Raw genomic sequence first — 19,111 nt, 5'->3', positions numbered from 1 at the left:
AGTAATTCTCCCACCAGATTACATGGGACTGTACTTGTTTATAGAATACTTGGTGTGGGCCGGGCGCGGTGGCTCACGCCTGTAATCCTTGCACTTTGGGAGGCCGAGGTGGGTGGATCACCTGAGGTCAGGAGTTCGAGACCAGCCTGGCCAACATAATGAAACCTGGTCTCTACTAAAAATACAAAAAATAACTGGGCATGGTGGCGCGTGGCTGTAATCTCAGCTACTGTAATCCCAGGCAGGAGAATCACTTGAATGCTGCAGGTGGAGGTTGCAGTGAGCTGAGATCATGCCACTGCACTCTAGCCTGGGCAGCAAGAGCAAAACTCTGTCTCAAAAAAAAAAAGAAAGAAAAAAAAAAAAGAATAGCTGGTGTGACCAGAAAGAGGCAGAGTTGGTGCTGTAGGTATTTCTATTATGGACTTAGAAATGGAGATAAGGCAAGTTTTCTGCTACTATGAAGACTATTTAACAAGCATTTTAAAAATAATAGCTATGTCTAATTAGGAAAGGAGTGAACAGCCATTGTAGAAAAGTTGGAAAACACATTAAAAGGTTAAATGGGCTGGGCATGGTGGCTCACGCCTGTAATCCCAGCACTTTGGGAGGCACAAGCGGGTGGATCATTTGAGGTCAGGAGTTCGAGACCAGCCTGCCCAATATGGGGAAACCCTGTCTCTACTAAAAATACAAAAATTAGTCATGTGTGGTGGCAGGTGCCTGTAATCTCAGCTATTTGGGAGGCTGAGGCAGGAGAATCACTTGAGCCTGGGAGGTGGAGGTTGCGGTGAGCCGAGATTGCACCACTGCACTCCAGTCTGGGTGACAGAGTGAGACTGTGTCTCAAAAAAAAAAAAAAAAAAAAAAAAGGTTAAACATTACTTGCTAATTCCAAACCTGAGGTATGTGCTGCTAATATTGTATCATCTGTCTTCTGTCATATAAATGTGTATGTGTATGTATCTGTCACTCTATCCACATCTAGAAAGACATGAAGCTCCAGATGTACATAAAACAAACAGCCAATCCACTCCCTCAAGGCCTGGCATTCTCCTGGGAGAGAAGGGCTGGCAATATCAGGTAGCCAAAGAACAGAGGAACAGTGTCTACCACTTGTTAAGTAAGGTGAATTTTTTTTTTTTTTTTTATTTTTTTTATTTTTTTTAGATGGAGTCTTGCTCTGTCACCTAGGCTGGAGTGCAGTGGTGCCATCTCGGCTCACTGCAACCTCTGCCTCCCAGGTTCAAGCCATTCTCTTGCCTCATCCTCCTGAGCAGCAGGGATTACAGGCGCACACCACCATACCTGGATAATTTTTGTATTTTTAGTAGAGACGGGATTTCATCATGTTGGCCAGGCTGGTCTCGGACTCCTGACCTCAGGTGATCCGCCTGCCTCAGCCTCCCAAAGTGCTGGGATTACAGGCGTGAGCCACCATGCCTGGCCAAGTAAAGTGAACTTTATAAAGAAGAAACAGAAAGCAGAGGAGAGATGAAGACCCATAAGTTAGAGAAGGTGGGGCCAGCCATCAGTGGATCCCCAAGCCCCATGTCCCCCTTCTTTCTTTTAGTACAGTGGTGGAGCCCTCTTTAGGGGACAAGTCAGCCTGGTTTGTCCTGGTCTGAGGGGCCTCCCGGGACATTGGACTTCAGATGCTGACACCTGAGGACAAGGCTGGCAAGCCCACATCCTGGAAGATGGATATGAGCAGAGGTGATGCGTGCAAATTCCTGATCACCTCCTTTAGAAGGGAGGACACCTGCCCTTTACTCTCTTTGTTCCAGATTCTAGGAAGCAGCTGTGGTGCTGGGTGTGGGGGCAGCTTCACCAGGAGTGCCAGTGGCTGACTGCAGTGACGGCAAAGGACAGCGTTGCACACTGGGCAGGTTGAACCGCAACTATAAACAGTGTCAGCAAACCAGGAGTGCTAGAACGAGCAGATGGCCCAACCTACTGTGTAGTCCCCTCCTGCCCACATTCACCCATGTGCAGGCACAGGGGGCTCTGCAGCCAGCCGGGGGCATTAGCCACATGAGAAGGTGGCACCTGCCCCGTGCCTTCCCTAGGTGAGGGGGTCATGCGAGGCCCAGCTGGCTCTTTCTTGGGATTCCCGAATCCATATTTTATAAGGAGCTAGGGAGGTGGCTGTTTTCAGAGGCAAGCCTTCCCATAACATAATAGGTTTTCTTATTTATGAACCTCCTTCTGTCCTTGACAGCCTTGACTTCACTGGCCACCAGCCCAGTAGCAGGCTGGGCTCACAGGTGAGCAGCTTTCATTCCAGCTTCCTGCATGGATGAAGCCCACACTCCTAGGAGGTCAAAGGACAAAATGAGAGCGAATGAGCCCCTGGTGGTCTAGACCAGCCACTGACCTCGGTATAACAGTAAGTAGAGGAGTAATCTCTGTATTTTTGACCACAGTATTTGTGGACCTCTTTTTTTTGTAGAAGCTTAGCCTGTATCCTGCACACTGTCAGATCCTCCGTGGAGTCAGTGGCCTTTGACCTTGAGAAGGGAACAGGGAGAGGCATGGGGGGTAACGAGTGCAGGAAGAATTTTTCTGGTGGCAAGAGAGTTTATAAAAAAATACCAAAAGATACCTTCATGGGACTCCTCATAACTTCAAAATACTTAGGAACCTTCTATGCTCAGAATAGAACACAAATGGCTTTTAGAAATTCCTTGCAATGATGGTTCCAGTGGCTTCACTGTTTCCCAAGGGGGCAAGTGGCCTTATTAGTTTCTGAGGAGAAAAATATACCTCCAGGATATTACCTTACTCTGAGATCTGCTTTTGTGTCTGGTAATTGAAGAAGTCACAGCACGCACCAGAATGATTAAGGTTTGTGTAGGAAGGAGGTATTTTTTTTTTTTTCTTTCAGCACTGGGCTCTTGTGTGGTGCTATTGAAGTAATATTCTGTGCTGATTTCTTAGCAGAAATCTCCAAAGGAAAAACAACCACTCCTTTCTCAACTTCCTCCTCCTCTTCTTCTTCTTCCTCTTCTTCTTCTTCTTCTTATTTTGGGACAGAGTCTTGCTTTGTCGCCAGACTGGAGTGCAGTGGTGAGATCTTGGCTCACTGCAACCTCCACCTCCTGGGTTCAAGTGATTCTCCTGCCTCAGCCTCCTGAGTAGCTGGGACTACAGGTGCGCACCACCACACCCAGCTAGTTTTTGTACTTTTAGTGGAGACGGGGTTTCTCCATGTTGGTCAGGCTGGTCTTGAACTCCTGACCTCAGGTGACCTGCCCACCTCGGCCTCCCAAAGTGCTGGGATTACAGGCGTGAGCCACCGTGCCCGGCCTTGTCAACTTATTATTTGAGGACACGGAGTCACGTAGCCTCTGTATGTGTTTTAGGAGCCCTTGCTTTGGGGTATTTGCTGGTCAAACTGTCATGGTTATTTGAGTGCATCACAGTTAAGTTAAATATTTTTACATATGAGAGCACACCCCAGTACGTGGTAGAGAAGTTAGAGAGGATGTTTGAGTTTCTTTGAAAATAGAGAGAACGCAAGGATTCCAGGGCCAGCTTTGCTCTGAATAAAATTATACGACTACTTCCTTACTAAGGTCTTTGGAAACTTCAGAGAGACCATCTTGAGAATGTGACACGGTGGGCCCACAATTTGTTGAATAAACATCTATTAATACTTTAAGCAAGGACTTTAAATGTAGTTAGAATCTTATGTGCCCAGAGTAAACATCCCTGCAGTCCATGCCTCTTTATTAAACGGTTGGAGGTATTCCTAAATAAGTCTCACTGATATGTAAGCCAAGTACTAATAAAACACTAAGCTATATAGTTCCTTGGATGAAACCGTCACTATTGAACCAGTGCTCTTAGTAAGAGAAGACCGTTGTAAGTAGACATAATATTAATAATGCTGAAAAAATTCATTTCTTGCAGTATTTCCAATGCAACACATTGATAATGTAGAGTAGATGTTTTAAGCAAGTCAGCAAATGTATTCTAGGTCTAGTCTGCAGTAGGAAGTTTTCCTAGCCTCTGGAAAGCATGCAAAAATGAATATGACAAAGTCCCTGTCCTTTGTGAGCTTAGAGTCTACTTAGAAATAATTTCAGTTAAAATAAAACATGTCAGCTTCGACCAGAGAAGGTTTATGGTGAAGATATTGCCAGTTATATAAACTTAGGATTAGAATTTTCTCAATGGAACAAAGACCAGACTATTCTACTTTGGAGAATGGCATGGTGTTCTACTGTAAGCAGATGCTGCTGGTAGGTATTTTTCATGCTTAGGGGAATAAAAATAGTTTCTCCTCATTTGGTTACCATCCATTGATAGTACCAGCTAACTGTGGAGGAGGACTGGGCCCAGATAAGATTGATCCTGGTGTAGTGGCCTGTTAAACCAGGTATTTATCAAAATGTTTTATGGGGGCAGTGGTTCATTATTTTCTCTGTTCTCTGTACTACAGGGAACATTAGCTTTCTGAATAGGTCATTTTGAAAGTACTCCCTGTGATAGGACTAAGACTTTATAGATTGCCTCCAGTGATAGTGGCTGTTGCATGCTCTCCATTTAGAAATAAAGCAGCCTGTGGCCTCATATCCAATTCATAGAATTCCAGGCTGTGGCCTGAGTTCTGCATAATAGGAACACCTTACTGCCAGGAGTCGTTTCTCTAAGCAGGCTACTTTTGAAGTTGCTTATTGATTGAACAGTTAGTTATGGCAGCATAAAACCTGACTGTAGTAAGCATTTTCTCTTTCTGTCATTTGAGCCCTTGGAGGAAGAAGAGTATTCAGTATATTGAGAGAAATTTATAAGTTATCTTGAAGGGGACAGGGGGAAAATGAGGAAAGCAGTATTGATTGCTTCCCATAACTTTCCCATACTCTTGGAGAATGTTTCACAGACCATTAAACTCAGTAAGCTTTGGGTGACTGATGGAAAAACGAATGAGGGGCAGTAGGTGTGAGTTTTATCTTTTAAATTGTGATTTGACTTTACTAGGCAGCAAAAGGGAATATAATTAATCACCTATTTCATAAAGAAAGCAACTTGCATCATCGTTGATGTATTTCTATTTAATTCTGCTGTGATACGCAAATTGGAAATTATGGCCAATGCTCCAAGCCTCTTTTTTTAGGTTCTCAGGTATAAAATATATATGCCTTCAAAATAATAGCCATTCCTTTATGTCCACACACATGTACTTATTCACACACACTTCTGCAAGTTACTTATAAAAATAGAACTTCGTGACATTGCTCATTTGGGGAAATCAGGACTCTACATTTAAAAGTGATTTCTTGGGTGTAGAACTTTACAATAAAGAGAAAAAAATATTCCACAACTTGAGTGCTCATTCTGGATTGGAGAGATTTTTTTCTTTTTTTTGAACTAATTCCTTAAAAAGTTAATCTCAAGGGTTTTTTTTTTTTTTTTTTTTTGCTGGTTTTTTATGTTGTATCAGAGATGAAGGAGATGGTTCTTTTGCTTAATAAAATACATCAATAAATGTGTAGGTGGAGTTCTTTCCTTTTTTTTTCTTTAGGGAAGTGATAGTTGATAGAACTTCCTGTAAGTTGCTTTGCTACATTCCTGATCTTCTCCTTAAATTCCTTCCGCTGGCATTCTTCCCCATCTCAGAAACGGAAACCCCATCTTTCCAGGTGTGTAGGCCACAGACAGGGGAGTTGCAACCTTACTTTTGCTTACAGACCCCATTTCTAATACAACTGCCCGTGCTGTCAGCATTGCTTCACAGTATCCTCAGAATCTGACTGCTCTTCACCCCCAGACCCACGGTTCACCCCGTGCCCCACCTGCGTGGAGCCATCACGAAGCCCTCTACTCTCCTTGCTTCTATCCTTGTCCGCCCCTCCTCCCCGGGCATCTCGCCCTCCGCTTACCATGTGCTGGTGCCCTCCCAGCTCACTCCTTATGTGGGCTGCAAGGCCTTGCAGGTCTGGCGTCCTCTGAAGGCTCCAACCTGTCCTCTGCTTTTCTCCCCATGGCTCATGTTCCCCCGCCATACTGATGTCCTTGCTGTTTCTTTGAGAACCCAGACAGTTTTCTGCCTCACGGCCTTTGCACAGGCTGCTCTTGTTGCCTAATCTGTTCTCTTTCTTGACATCCACGTGGCCCCATCTCTCATCTGCTTCCTGTTGTTGGTCAAACGTGACTCTTTCAGGGAGGCCTTCCATGACCATTCTGTTTAAAGTTGCACCCACCTCTTTCCATCCCTCTTTTCTTCTTTATTTTTCTCCACAGCACTGCACCATATGACATGCCTTACGTTTTCTTTTTTTTCTTTTTCTTTTTCTTTTTTTGAGACAGAGTCTAACTCTGTTGCCAGGCTGGAGTGCAGTGGCATGATCTCGGCTCACTGCAAGCTCCGCCTCCCAGGTTCACGCCATTCTCCTGCCTCAGTCTCCTGAGTAGCTGGGGCTACAGGTGCCCGCCACCATGCCCGGCTAATTTTGTTTTTGTATTTTTAGTAGAGATGGGGTTTCACCGTGTTAGCCAGGATGGTCTTGATCTCCTGACCTCGTGATCCAACCGCCTCAGCCTCCCAAAGTGCTGGGATTACAGGCATGAGCCACCACGCCCAGCCTGATTAAATAATTTAAAAGTAAACTTGTCACCAAGTGTCTTTTTTTAGAAACCTGAAAATGTCTCTTATACTTCAAAATGAAAACAAAAGTCCCTTAGCATTTTTAACCTCAAATGAGTGAAAACCAAACCACAATGACACAAAAAGACAATGTGAAGATCACAGAAGGAAAAGATAAATGACAACTTCGCAAAACAGTCGGCCAGCAGAGCCCCATACTCGTGGTCTATTGCATGCTCTCTGTTGTCTTTGAGGACTCTCATGTGATTTAAAACAGATTTGAGAGGATTTGGAAGTTTTTAATGGAAAGAAAAAATAATCTGCCAGATGGGCAATGAAGAATTCTTTCCTTACAACAAAATTTTATAATTACACTTGTCATTTACTTATGTTTCCTTATTTAAGTTTTTGATGTAGTGGAACATAGACAATTACCAGGAAGTAGTTGATCAAAATTCTGGATTATGCTTTTGGGGAGAACTAGCAAATTAAAACATTGTGATACAATTTTGAAATACTAAATGGTATTCCTGATTGAGTTTTTGGAAATGCACATATTATAGTAGAAATGGAAATGAATTCTTTCTTTCAATCAATGACCAGGATGAACAGGAAAGGACAGATTAGTTATTGACATGGCATTCAGCATTAGGGAAATGATTAGGGTCTAGAGAGGTGTATGGCTCGAAGTAAGAGTAGCTCTTTGTTTCGTTATGGATTTTTTAAATGAAATTGTAAAAATTTATATTGAAATTTCAGGTAACATAAAATAGGGTGTGAAATTTTTGTGCTTATATAGAGTATATGGGTTTAAAATTTTGAGAATTGTGAATATCGTGAATATAAATTGTCAAACTCTGTATTAGTGGGATGAGTTGCTGACTTCTTTTGGCTGGAAAGAAGGGAGGAATAGAGAAAGCAATGATGATGTTCCAGTTGCAAAGTTTTTCAATAATCTATTGCTGCCTAATAAAGTATTTCCAAATTTAGTGACATCAAAACACAACCATTTTATATGCTTATAGGATTCTGTGAGTTAGGATTCAGACAGGGTACTGGTGAGATGATTTGTTTTTGCTTCACAGAATCTGGAACCTCAGGTGACCTGTCGACTAAAGTTTGTGATGTGACTTCTTGTGGTTTGGGCTTCCTCACAACATGGCGGCCTTGGGATAGTTGGAGTTCTTACAGGGCATCTCAGGGCGCAAAAGCATAAGAGCTCCAGTAAACAAAAGGAAAGCCTATGGCCTTGAGGGCCCAGCCTCAGAAGCTACTCAGCATCATTTTTGGTACCTCAAAGTGGGGTCTTGGAAGGGTGGTGAGTGAATTGTGTATGTGAAAGGAATTTCAATAATTCGTTACCAGAAGATGGTCTGTGGTGGTTTTTTAAATAACTGAAAATTATTTGTCATTCTTGCCCTTAAGGGATGGAGTCCATGCTCCTTTCTCTCTCTCTCTTTTTTTTGAGACGGAATCTCGCTCTGTCACCCAGGCTGGAGTGCAGTGGCGCGATCTCAGCTCACTGCAAGCTCTGCCTCCCGGGTTCACACCATTCTCCCGCCTAAACCTCCCAAGTAGCTGGGACTATGGGTGCCCGCCACCATGCCCGACTAATTTTTTTTTTTGCATTTTTAGTAGAGACGGGGTCTCACCATGTTAATCAGGATGGTCTCAATCTCCTGACCTTGTGAACTGCCTGCCTCAGCCTCCCAAAGTGCTTGGATTACAGGCGTGAATCACCGTACCCGGCCCCTTTCCGTTGACTCTAGGTGAGATTGTGACCGCTTCAAGCAAAATAATGTAATGGAGAAAAAAGGTGTAACAGAAATTACTCCCTGAGAAAGTTCTTTCATATTCCTAGTTTTCCGAGAGTTTTTAATCATCAGTGGATGTGAACATTTATCAATGGTTGTCACACATTTATTAATATAATCAGTTTTTTTTTTGCAATTTAATCTATGAATATAGTAAATTATATCACTTGATTTTAAAATATGAAACCAATTTTCATTCTTAGGATAAATATCACTTGGTCATGCTGGTCATGGTATATTTTTCTTTTCATACATTGCTAGCTTCATTTTGCTAATATTTTGTTAAGGATTTTTATGGTTATTGTTTATGGTGTATAGTTTTTTTTTTCTTCTTGTATCTGTTTCATTTTAGTATCAGGATAATTTTGGTCTCACATAAGGAGTTTGGAAGTGGTGTTTTCTATTCTATTTTCTGAACAAACATGTAGAATTGTTATTATTTCCTTATCAAATTGTTTAGAAGAATTCACCAGTGAGGTCAACTGGGCCTGGAGTTTTCTTTGTCAGGTATTAAGCTATGAGTTCAATTTCCTTAATTGAGTTAGGATTTTTCAGGTTATTTATGTTTGAGCCTTGATAGTTTGTGTCTTTCAAGGAATTTTCCCATTTCAAATGTTATGAAACTTACTGTCATGATATTCCCTTATTATCATTTTAATATTTATAGGATCTGTAGTAATATTCCCCTTTTAAGTACTGCTATCAGCAATTTGTTATTTCTTTTTCTTTTTTGAGACGGAGTCTCGCTCTGTCACTCAGGCTGGAGTGCAGTGGTGCGATCTCCACTCACTGCAAGTTCTGCCTCCTGGGTTCACGCCATTCTTCTGCCTCAGCCTGTTATTTCTCTTTCTCTCTCTCATCAGCCTGGCTACAGGTTTATTAATTTTATTGAATTTCAAAGAATCAGCTCCTGGTTTCATTGACTTTTCTCTGATGCTTTTCTATTTCATTAATTTCTATACTCTCAATTATTTTCTCCCTTCTGCTTTCTTTGGGTTTAATTTGCTATTTGTTGCTAGTTTCTTGAGGTGGAAGCTTAGATCATTGAGACTTTCTTCTTTTGTTACAGTAGCACTGAATTCTATAAATTTCCCTCTAACCACTCATTCAGTTGTGCTCCACAAATTTTGATATGTTTTTATTTTCAATTAATTGAAAATACTTTCTAATTTCCCTTGTGATCCCCTCCTTGACCCATGGGTTATTCAGAAGGATGCTGTTTAACTTTGAAATATTTGAAATATTAGAAATATCTGGGGATGTTTCAGATATCTTTCTATTATTTACCTAGGTATTCTGATAGTTTTCCTGTTGATCCATTCTGCCCTGCTTTAGTTATTATGGATGTTTGATGGCTTCTGTGGAAAATAACGAGAGCAAAGCTCCACGCAGGGGGATTCTGAGCTTTTCTAACAGTGTAAGTTACACGACGCTGAATCTTTCCATCAGTTTCCTGCACCGAGTGCTCAGTGAGGCAGACGGTTGATGAAGAAGCACACTCTGGTAGGGTCCAGCAGATCTGGGTTCTGGATAGCTCTTGCTTAGTATAATGTGACCTTGGCTAAAGACCTTAGTGGGAGTCTCTGGTTTGTTTTGCTTTGTTTTGTTTTTTTGAGGCGGAGTCTCATTCTGTCGCCTAGGCTGGAGTGCAGTGGCAAGATCTTGGCTCACTGCAACCTCCGCCTCCCGGGTTCAAGTGATTCTCCTACCTCAGTCTTCTGAGTAGCTGGGACTACAGGTGCCCGCCACCGCGCCCGGCTAAGTTTTTGTATTTTTAGGAGAGACGGGATTTCACCGTGTTAGCCAGGATGGTCTCGATCTCCTGACCTCGTGATCCACCCGCCTCAGCCTCCCAAAGTGCTGGGATTACAGGCGTGAGCCACCGCGCCCAGCCTCTGTTTTCTTGTCTGTGAACTGGACATCATAATTTTTGCTTTATGATGCCACAGGGTTTTCATAAAGCTCAAGTGAGCTAATTAAACACTCCTGATGAATTATTGAGCATGTAAAATGGAAGATGTTATTATTCTTGGCAGATATTTTCTATGTGTAAAATTATTTGTCATGCTATCCTTCACTAGAATTCTGTTTGGCTATTTAAACAGATTTTTCTGAAGATGTGACTTTAAATTATGACGTAGATGTTAAAGTATCAAATTAAAGATAGTATTCACTTCATAAACTTCTAATAACCAAATTTATAACTAAGAGAAGTGTGATTGTGTAGAAGAGCTACCTGCTTGAATGAGAAAATGGGCATAATTTTATAAATGTTTTAATTAATAAACAAACCAAACATCTTTTCAAAAATCCATACTGAGTAAAAGGTGGGTCATACAGCCCTGAAATAAGATTTTAATTATAGGCATTTTCTGGGATTTCTGAAATTCACTTTCCTAATCCTGCCAGCTCCCATGTCACCATCAACTTGAAGGCTAGCTCTTCTTTGTGTCTCACTGGGTCATGTTGCTCTCTGTTTAGCCAAGTTGAATCAGATAAGTTTTAATGTTTGATGTATAGACTTCAAATAAAAGAGAGAGCCAGAATAAAGAAAAACCGTCATGTTCCCCATCCTTGTGCCTTGTCCTGCGGTCAACAATTCATTGGCTTTAGAAGTCCTAGGGGCCAAGCATTCTTGAAAAGTAGTATTTTTAATTCTTATCAATGAGACTCTGGGGGGAACTCTCTTTGGAGGAATCCTTGCTTATACCATCTGCTCAACTGTTATATGAGGTTTGCTGTAGTAAACTAGAAGAACTTTCAAGCTTTTTCCATGACCAAAAAAAAAAAAAAAAAAAAAAAAAATTTCAGCCATAGCCTGCTAACTTGGGAGGTCAGTGTCTTTAATTTATTTTGTTCATTCAACAAACAGCTGGCAGTGTCATAGGTGCTGATCGCTGAATAAGTGGGAATTCTAGAGTCAAAGCTTCTGCCCACACATGAAGAATTAATTCCAGCTGGGAAGGCACTTAATATACAAGAAGACACAGCAGATCATCCCAAATAGTGAGACGTGTTTGAAAGACCAGGGTGTCCTACTGAGCAGGGGTCAGCGAACTTCAGCCTGGGGGTGAATCAGGCCTGAGCCGATTTCCCTGAGCAAAGTCTGTTGGGTCACAGCCATGCTTCCTCATTCGCACACACTCAACGGTGACTTCCATACTGTTAAAGGAAAGGGGTCCTGATCCAGACCCCAAGAGAAGGTTCTTGGATCTCACTCAAGAAATAATTCAAGGCGAGTCCGCAGTGCAAAGCAAAGCAAGCTTATTAAGAAAGTACAGTGGTGGCTGGGCACGGTGGCTCACGCCTGTAATTCCAGCGCTTTGGGAGGCTGAGGCAGGCGGATCACGAGGTCAGGAGATCGAGACCATCCTGACCAACAGGGCAAAACCCCATCTCTACTAAAAATACAAAAATTAGCCGGGCATGGTGGTGTGTGCCTGTAATCCCAGCTACTTGGGAGGATGAGGCAGGAGAATCGCTTGAACCAGGGAGTTGGAGGTTGCAGTGAGCAGAGATTGTGCCACGGCACTCCAGCCTGGGTGACACAGTGAGACTCTGGGGACTCTGTCTCAAAAAAGAAAAGAAAAGAAAAGAAAAGAAAGTATGGTGGTGAAAGGACAGCTACTCCATAAACAGAGTGGGATATTCCTGTAAGTAAGAGGAGGAAGGAATGCATTCACCCTACAGCCTAGGTACAATGCTGGTGTATATGGGGAGATGTGTTCTGCTACAAGGGTTTGTGATAAAGGATTCATTTTCTTTTCTTTTTTCTTTTTTTTGAGACAGAGTCTTGCTCTGTCACCTAGGCTGGAGTGCAGTGGTGTGAACTTGGCTCACTGCAACCTCTGCCTCCTGGGTTCAAGCAATTTTCCTGCCTTAGCCTCCTGAGTAGCAGAATTACAGGCACCTGCCACCATGTCGGGCTATTTTTTGTATTTTTAGTAGAGACAGGGCTTCACCATGTCAGCCAAGCTGGGCTCGAACTCCTAACCTCAGGCAATCTGCCTGCCTTGGCCTCCCAAAGTGCGGGATTACAGGTGTGATCCAACACACCCGGCCAGTTTTCTTAATCACTATGTTTTGTAAGAATTGATATTATTATCTTTAAAGCAAAATGAGGAATGCCTTTGTTCTCCAGTTATTGCGACATCTGGACACTCCCAAGTCTGGGTCTGTTTAGTAAACATTATCAATCTGTTCCCTTAACCATGAACATCTAGAGGCCAGGAATGCCTGACTGTTTTTTTTTTTTTTTTGAGACGGAGTCTCGCTCTGTCGCCCAGGCTGGAGTGCAGTGGCACGATCTCGGCTCACTGCAAGCTCCGCCTCCCGGGTTCACGCCATTCTCCTGCCTCAGTCTCCCGAAATGCTTGACTTTCTGAGAACGCAGCCCAGCAGGCCCCAGCCTCATTTTCCAGCCCTCACTCAAAATGGAGTCGCTCTGGTTCCAATGCTGCTGACAATACTACAGCGACCGAGATGGAATGGCCTGCAAAGTCTAAGGTGTTTATCACCTAAATATTTACGCTTTACAGAAAATGTGTGCCAACCGCTGGTCAAGAGGATGACAGAGCGGGAGGGGATCACGGGGAAGCCAGAGTGAAAGAAGAAACACCAGCAACTGTGAATGATTTTCATCATATTGCTGATTTTGCCTTTGCTTTGACAAGGCTTGGTGCCTATGCTGTCTGCAGAACTGGAGGGGTGAATTGGAACCACAACAAACCAGAGTTGCGTAGGTTCGAATCTGTATCCCTGGCTCTGCCCTTACAGGAAGTAATTTCCCCTCTTGCCTCTGAGACCCAATTAATTCATCTGGAAATTCAGAGGGTTGGATTTGACAGCTGTAAAGGTCCATGCAAACTCTGATATTCTGTAAGACTGTCTTTTGTATTTTTAATCATGGGTTGCCATCAACAATTATCTTCGGTCTTAAGTAGGTAGAATGAAACTGAAGGAGCTGATTGGAGAGTGTTCATGACTGTGACCTATCCATCATTGTTTAAGAACTAAGTCACAGCCAAGAACACAGAATGTTATCATTTTTCACTGATAAAAAGCACTATATTATTCAAGGGAATTGCACTTTTTCATCACAGACCCCAGCTGGAATGAATCCGACACCGCCAGCCTCGTGCTCTTCTCCTCAACTTCTGTTTCTGGTTCTCACATCGCTATTACCTCTGGAAGTCAATATTCTTTAACAGCTTCTAATGTTTTCCATCTACAATTAAAAGGTCCCGTGTTAATTCACATTTTCATTGAAATGTGAATCTTCTGTGTGTTCAGTCTAAATCCATGAACCTCAATTGTTATGCTGAGCTATCCAATCCAGGTCATTATTACTTTATCTAGCTGAATCTTATTTTTAGTTTGCACAGTTTAAAAAAAAAAAAAGGCAAAAAGGCAGCATCCCCACCTAAGATCGCAATTGAAACTGAAGTGTTAGTGTCAAAGGTGATGTGGTGCGGGAATAGTACTGACTGCACTTGCTTTTTCCAATCCGCCCATGATATTCAGACCGAGAGGCGTGTGGAGCCTGTCATCATCACACAATTATAATTCTTCTATTATTAAAATATAGATGTGCCCGGCAGGCTGGAACATTCTGCGTATGCACATAATGATGAACTTCATTTGCATGCTTTATAGATTAGTCAAAGAATTATTCTGATAACGGACGAGTGATTTCGTCAGGGGCGGGACCTGAAAAATCATCCAGACTGCTTGTGGGTCTGCGGGTGCAGAAATTGTCAGAAGTGTTGGAACCAGAGTGAGTCCAGCTCAAACAGGAGTTGGGGGAAATGAAGCTGAGACCTGCTGGGTTGCATTCCCAAGAAGTCAGGCATTCTTAGTCACTGGATGAGACGGGAGGTTGGCACAAGATACAGCTCACGGAGATCCCACTTATAAAACAGGATGCAGTAAAGCCAGCCAAGACCCACCAAAACCAAGAGGCAACGAAAACACCCTTTGGTCGGCCTTGCTGTGGATTATTTGCTAATTGTAATGCATTCGCTGCTAAAAGACACACCCACCATCACTAGGCCAGTTTGCAAATGCCACGGCAACATCCAGAAGCTACCCTGTATGTTCTGAAAGGAGGAGGAACCCTCAGTTGTGGGAATTTCCCACCCCTTTCCCAGAAAGCTCATGAATAATCCACCCCTTCTTTGGCATATGATCAGAAACAGCCATCAAAATAGCCAACCAGTGGTCACTGGGGCTGCTCGGCCTGTGGAGTAGCCATGTTTTTATTCCTTGACTTTCTTAATACACTTGTTTTTACTTCACTCTGTGGACCCCCAAATTCTTTCTTTCTTTCTGAGACAGAGCTTCACTCTTGTTGCCCAGGCTGGAGTGCAGTGACGTGATCTTGGCTCACGGCAATCTCTGCCTACTGGATTCAAGCGATTCTCCTGCCTCAGCCTTCCAAGTAGCTGGGATTACAGGCATCCACCACTACGCCCGGCTAATTTTATATATATATATTTTTAGTAGAGACGTGGTTTCACTATCTTGGCCAGCTGGCCAGGCTGGTCTCAACTCCTGACCTCAGGTGATCCACCTTCCTCGACTTCCCAAAGAGCTGGGATTATAGGCGTGAGCCGTGGCGCCCGGCCCTGAATTCTTTCTTGCATGAGATCCAACAACCCTGTCTTAGAGTCTGGATCGAGTAACAGAATTACGTGGAAGTGGAAACTCAGCAGGTGTCGGATGAAGATCCAGCTTGCTGGGGATGGATCCCTTTTGTCTTGCCACTTGGTCCTGACCTTCTCCTGTCCTCAGAGGGATTCCATGTGTGCAGTTTAACTGGGGAAAAAGTCGTGCTGGCAGGAGCAGGGGGAAGAAGGAGAGAAAGCAGAGAAGCTATAGGTCTGCCTTCCTTATGGCCCAGGACATATGGCCCTCCTGCACAGATAGCGCACATAACTCACAAACTTCCTGCTCACCATCACGCACCTCAACTGATCAGACACCCCGGCTGAAAGAAGAATGCAAGTTAAGCTTCCTGCTGCCTTGGTGTTCTGAATCAGCTGAGTTCCATTCTACGAAATCCTCAGCAAGCCTTTGTCTCCTAGCAGTCGGCTCCTCTTCTGCTGTCCCTGCCTGTTGCCTCCTTGCAACGTATTTTCTTACTTTCTCAATAAATCTGCGTTTCTCTACCTATAACTGTCTTTTTGTTTTTGTGACGGAGTCTCGTTCTGTCTCCCAGGCTAGAGTACAAGTGGCGCGATCTCAGCTCACTGCAACCTCTGCATCCCAGGTTCAAGTGATTTTCCTGCCTCAGCCTCAAGAGGAGTTGGGATTACAGGCGCCCACCACCACGCCCGACTAAGTTTTGTAGTTTTAGTAGAGATGATGCTTCACCATGTTGTCCAGGCTGGTCTCGAATTCCTGACCTCAGGTGATCTGCCCACCTTGGCCTCCCAAAGTGTTGGATTACAGGCATGAGCCACCACAGTCCGCCATCCTACAACTGTCTTGGTAATTTCTTCTGGCCTGGGGCCACCGGCCCAAAGAGTCACTCCCTGTGACCCCATGCTCTTCAGTGTCCTCTTTGTTTTGTCACCTTTAGGAGAAGTCAGGAGAGAGGTCGGCTCTGACTGGGTTGAGCTGACTAATTTTTGCCTTTAGCTTCCAAAGATAATGAGAAGGACCCAAAGGGAGAGTCACTCAAGGTATAATGGTGAGAACCCTGGACTGGGATCAGGAGCCTCTGCAGAGCTTTCTTTACTAATGTTAAGATGTAATGACCATTTGGAAAGCAAGTATTTGTTATTAAAAGAGAGGTGATATCCTTATTCTATTTGTTTTTCCTCCACTGCTATTGTTAATGGCAAATAGAAGCATCTGGAATATTCATAAAGTTGAAAAAAAATCAGCCTCGGAATCATTATTTGGTAAGGTCTCGAAAGATTGAAAACAATTGTCTGAATATCATTTGGGAAATAATTATTTGTTTCTTGGAGAAATGATATTCCAAAGTTTGTCTTCAACTGTGGTTGAATGTCCGAGGGTGTTTTTGCACGTACACTTTGTATACAGCTTCCCATGTAGGTATCCAGGGAATAGTTTTGTGAAATCTGATATTCATATCCCAGCGTATTTGTTGAAGTTGCAATGTAGACATCCAGACTGTTGTTATTAGGCGTTATATTTTGTAAGTTTTAGTTGGAAAGAAATGTTGAAGAAAGTATGCTTCTTAGGAGGAGTGTTATAATTTTAACTATGACACCGATGCCACCCTGAGAAGACAAAAGAGATCACAGACCCTCATATCTTATCAGTTAGGACACCTTTCCAGCAACAAAGCATCCCGGGGGAAATGTGCCGGGGAACAGTGTTCCGCTTCTCATTTCCCTCCCTGACATCCTCAGCTCACTATCCTTGCTGTAGCCACACCTGCTTCTAGTCCCTGCTCCCTCCACAGATCCTTTCTACACTTTGTTCCTTTTATTTGGAGCCTCTGCCTCCCCTCCCCTCCCCTCCCCTCCCCTGCCTCTCCCCTCCCCTCCCCTCCCCTTCCTCTCCCCTCCCCTCCCCCTTTTCTTCTTTTTGAGACAGAGTCTCACTGTGTCGCCCAGGCTGGAGTGCAGTGGTGTGATCTCGGCTCACTGCCACCTCCACCTCCTGGGTTCAAGCGATTCTCCTGCCTCAGGCTCCCGAGTAGTTGGGATTACAGGCGCGAGCCACAAGGCCCGGCTATTTTTTTGTATTTTTAGTAGGGACGGGGTTTCACCATTTTGGCCAAGATGGTCTCAAATCCTGACCTCCTGATCCGCCCACCTCTGCTTCCCAAACTGCTGGGATTATAGGCCTAAACCACCGCGCCTGGCCCAAAGTGCTGGGATTACAGGCACGAGCCACCACGCCTGGCCCGCCTGTGTCCTATTTTCTACTTAACTCTCACTCTACCCATCTCCATTCCAGCGCCTTCCTCAGATAAATCTCTGCTGACCTCCCCTGGTCAAATATCCCTATTACAGTTTCTTAGAGCCCATGCAACTGTCTTTTAAAAGTGCCCAAATGTAGTTTCTATTTTGTATTAGTTGACATTTCGATGCGCATGTGTGGAATTTGGCAGAATCATTAGTGCACCGGACTTTTCGTTGGATGTATTTGTGTGTGTCTGACTTTTGTTGCTCCAACTTTGGGTGCTTTGCCAAAAGGCCGAAAGCAGAGGGCAGCTCTATTCCAGCTTCACAACGAAGGTCGTTTCCAGGATGCAAACACCAGATAAACCGCCTCCTCCTGTCACCTGAGACTTAGAAGTTTTGTCTCTGCATTAACTCTTCCTAAGAGACAGATTTCCTGGGTAACAGGGAGGTTTATCCAAGACATTACATTCACAGGCATTCAAATTCTCTATTTTTTTTCATAATCAAGATATCAGGCCAGCCGGGGTGGCTCACACCTATAATCCTGGCACTTTGGGAGGCTGAGGTGGGTGGATCATCTGAGGGCAGGGGTTCAAGACCAGCCTGACCAATATGGTGAAACCCCATCTATAAAAAAAAATATATAAAATTTAGCCAGGCGTGGTGGCAGGCACCTGTAGTCCCAGCTACTCGGGAGGCTGAGGCAGAAGAATCGCTTGAACCTGGGAGGCGGAGGTTGCATTGAGCCGAGATTGCGCCACTGCACTCCAGCCTGGGCAACAGAGTAAGGCTCGGTCTCAAAAAAAAAAAAAAAAAAAAAAAAAAAAAAAAAAAAAAAAAGAGAGAGAGAGAGAGAGAACAAAAGATTATCAGTGACACCTGTGAGCTCCTTGCCTCCACCCACCCCCTCCTCACTGCACTGCCAGGGTTTCTACATTTCCCTGCATTCCCTTTGCTTTCAGCTTGACCCAGCACCCTGTGTTTTATTGACCCTAGTGGTCAGGGTTCATCTTCAGAGATATGACTGAAGAGGTTTATCCACTTCAACTATAAGGACTATTACGGTAATATGGGTTGCACTTGTGTCCCCGCCCAAATCTCATGTGGAATTGTAATCCCCAGTGTTGGGGGAGGGGGCCTGGTAGGAGGTGATTAGATTGTGGGGGCGGATCTCTCGCTTGCTGCTCTTGTGATGGTGAGTTCTCACGAGATCTGGTTGTTTAAAAGTGTGTAGTGCCTCCTCCTTTGTTCTCTTTCTCTTACTCTGGCTGTGTGAAGATGTGTCTCCTTCCCCTCTTGCCTTTCACCATGATTGTAAGTTTCCTGTGCAGCTTGCTTCCTGTACAGCCAGGCTTCCCATACAGCCTGCAGAACTGTGAGTCAATTAAACCTCTTTTCTTTATAAATTACCCAGTCTCAGGTAGTTCTCTATAGTAATGTGAGAACAGGCTGATAAAAACAGGTAGGGATAGCAGCTTCTCAGGAGCCCCAGTACCTGAACAGCTCGTTCTAGGACCTAAAGGAATATTTGTTCAATCAATCAACTAATAAGTACAATAAAAAATAGCAGTTTTTCTTTGGAAATATGGTGACATCACCACAGGGCCAGTTAGCACTGAGACATAGGATATGAAGCTAACAGCCCTGTACACTGTATTTGCTGGCCTTGTTGGTTCGAAAGGAAAATCTTGGGACCCCCAAATCACTAAGCCAAGGGAAAACGTCAAGCTGGGAACTGCATTCGGGAAACCTGCCCCGCATTTTATTCTTAAATAAGATAAACGCAAGATGAAAAACCTATATACCCCCTCACAATTTGT

Source organism: Macaca fascicularis, chromosome 8 (genome assembly GCF_037993035.2).
Source record: "Macaca fascicularis isolate 582-1 chromosome 8, T2T-MFA8v1.1".
Lineage (NCBI taxonomy): Eukaryota > Metazoa > Chordata > Mammalia > Primates > Cercopithecidae > Macaca > Macaca fascicularis.
The sequence above is the reverse complement of the archived record's forward strand: the minus strand, read 5'-3'. Positions refer to the sequence as shown.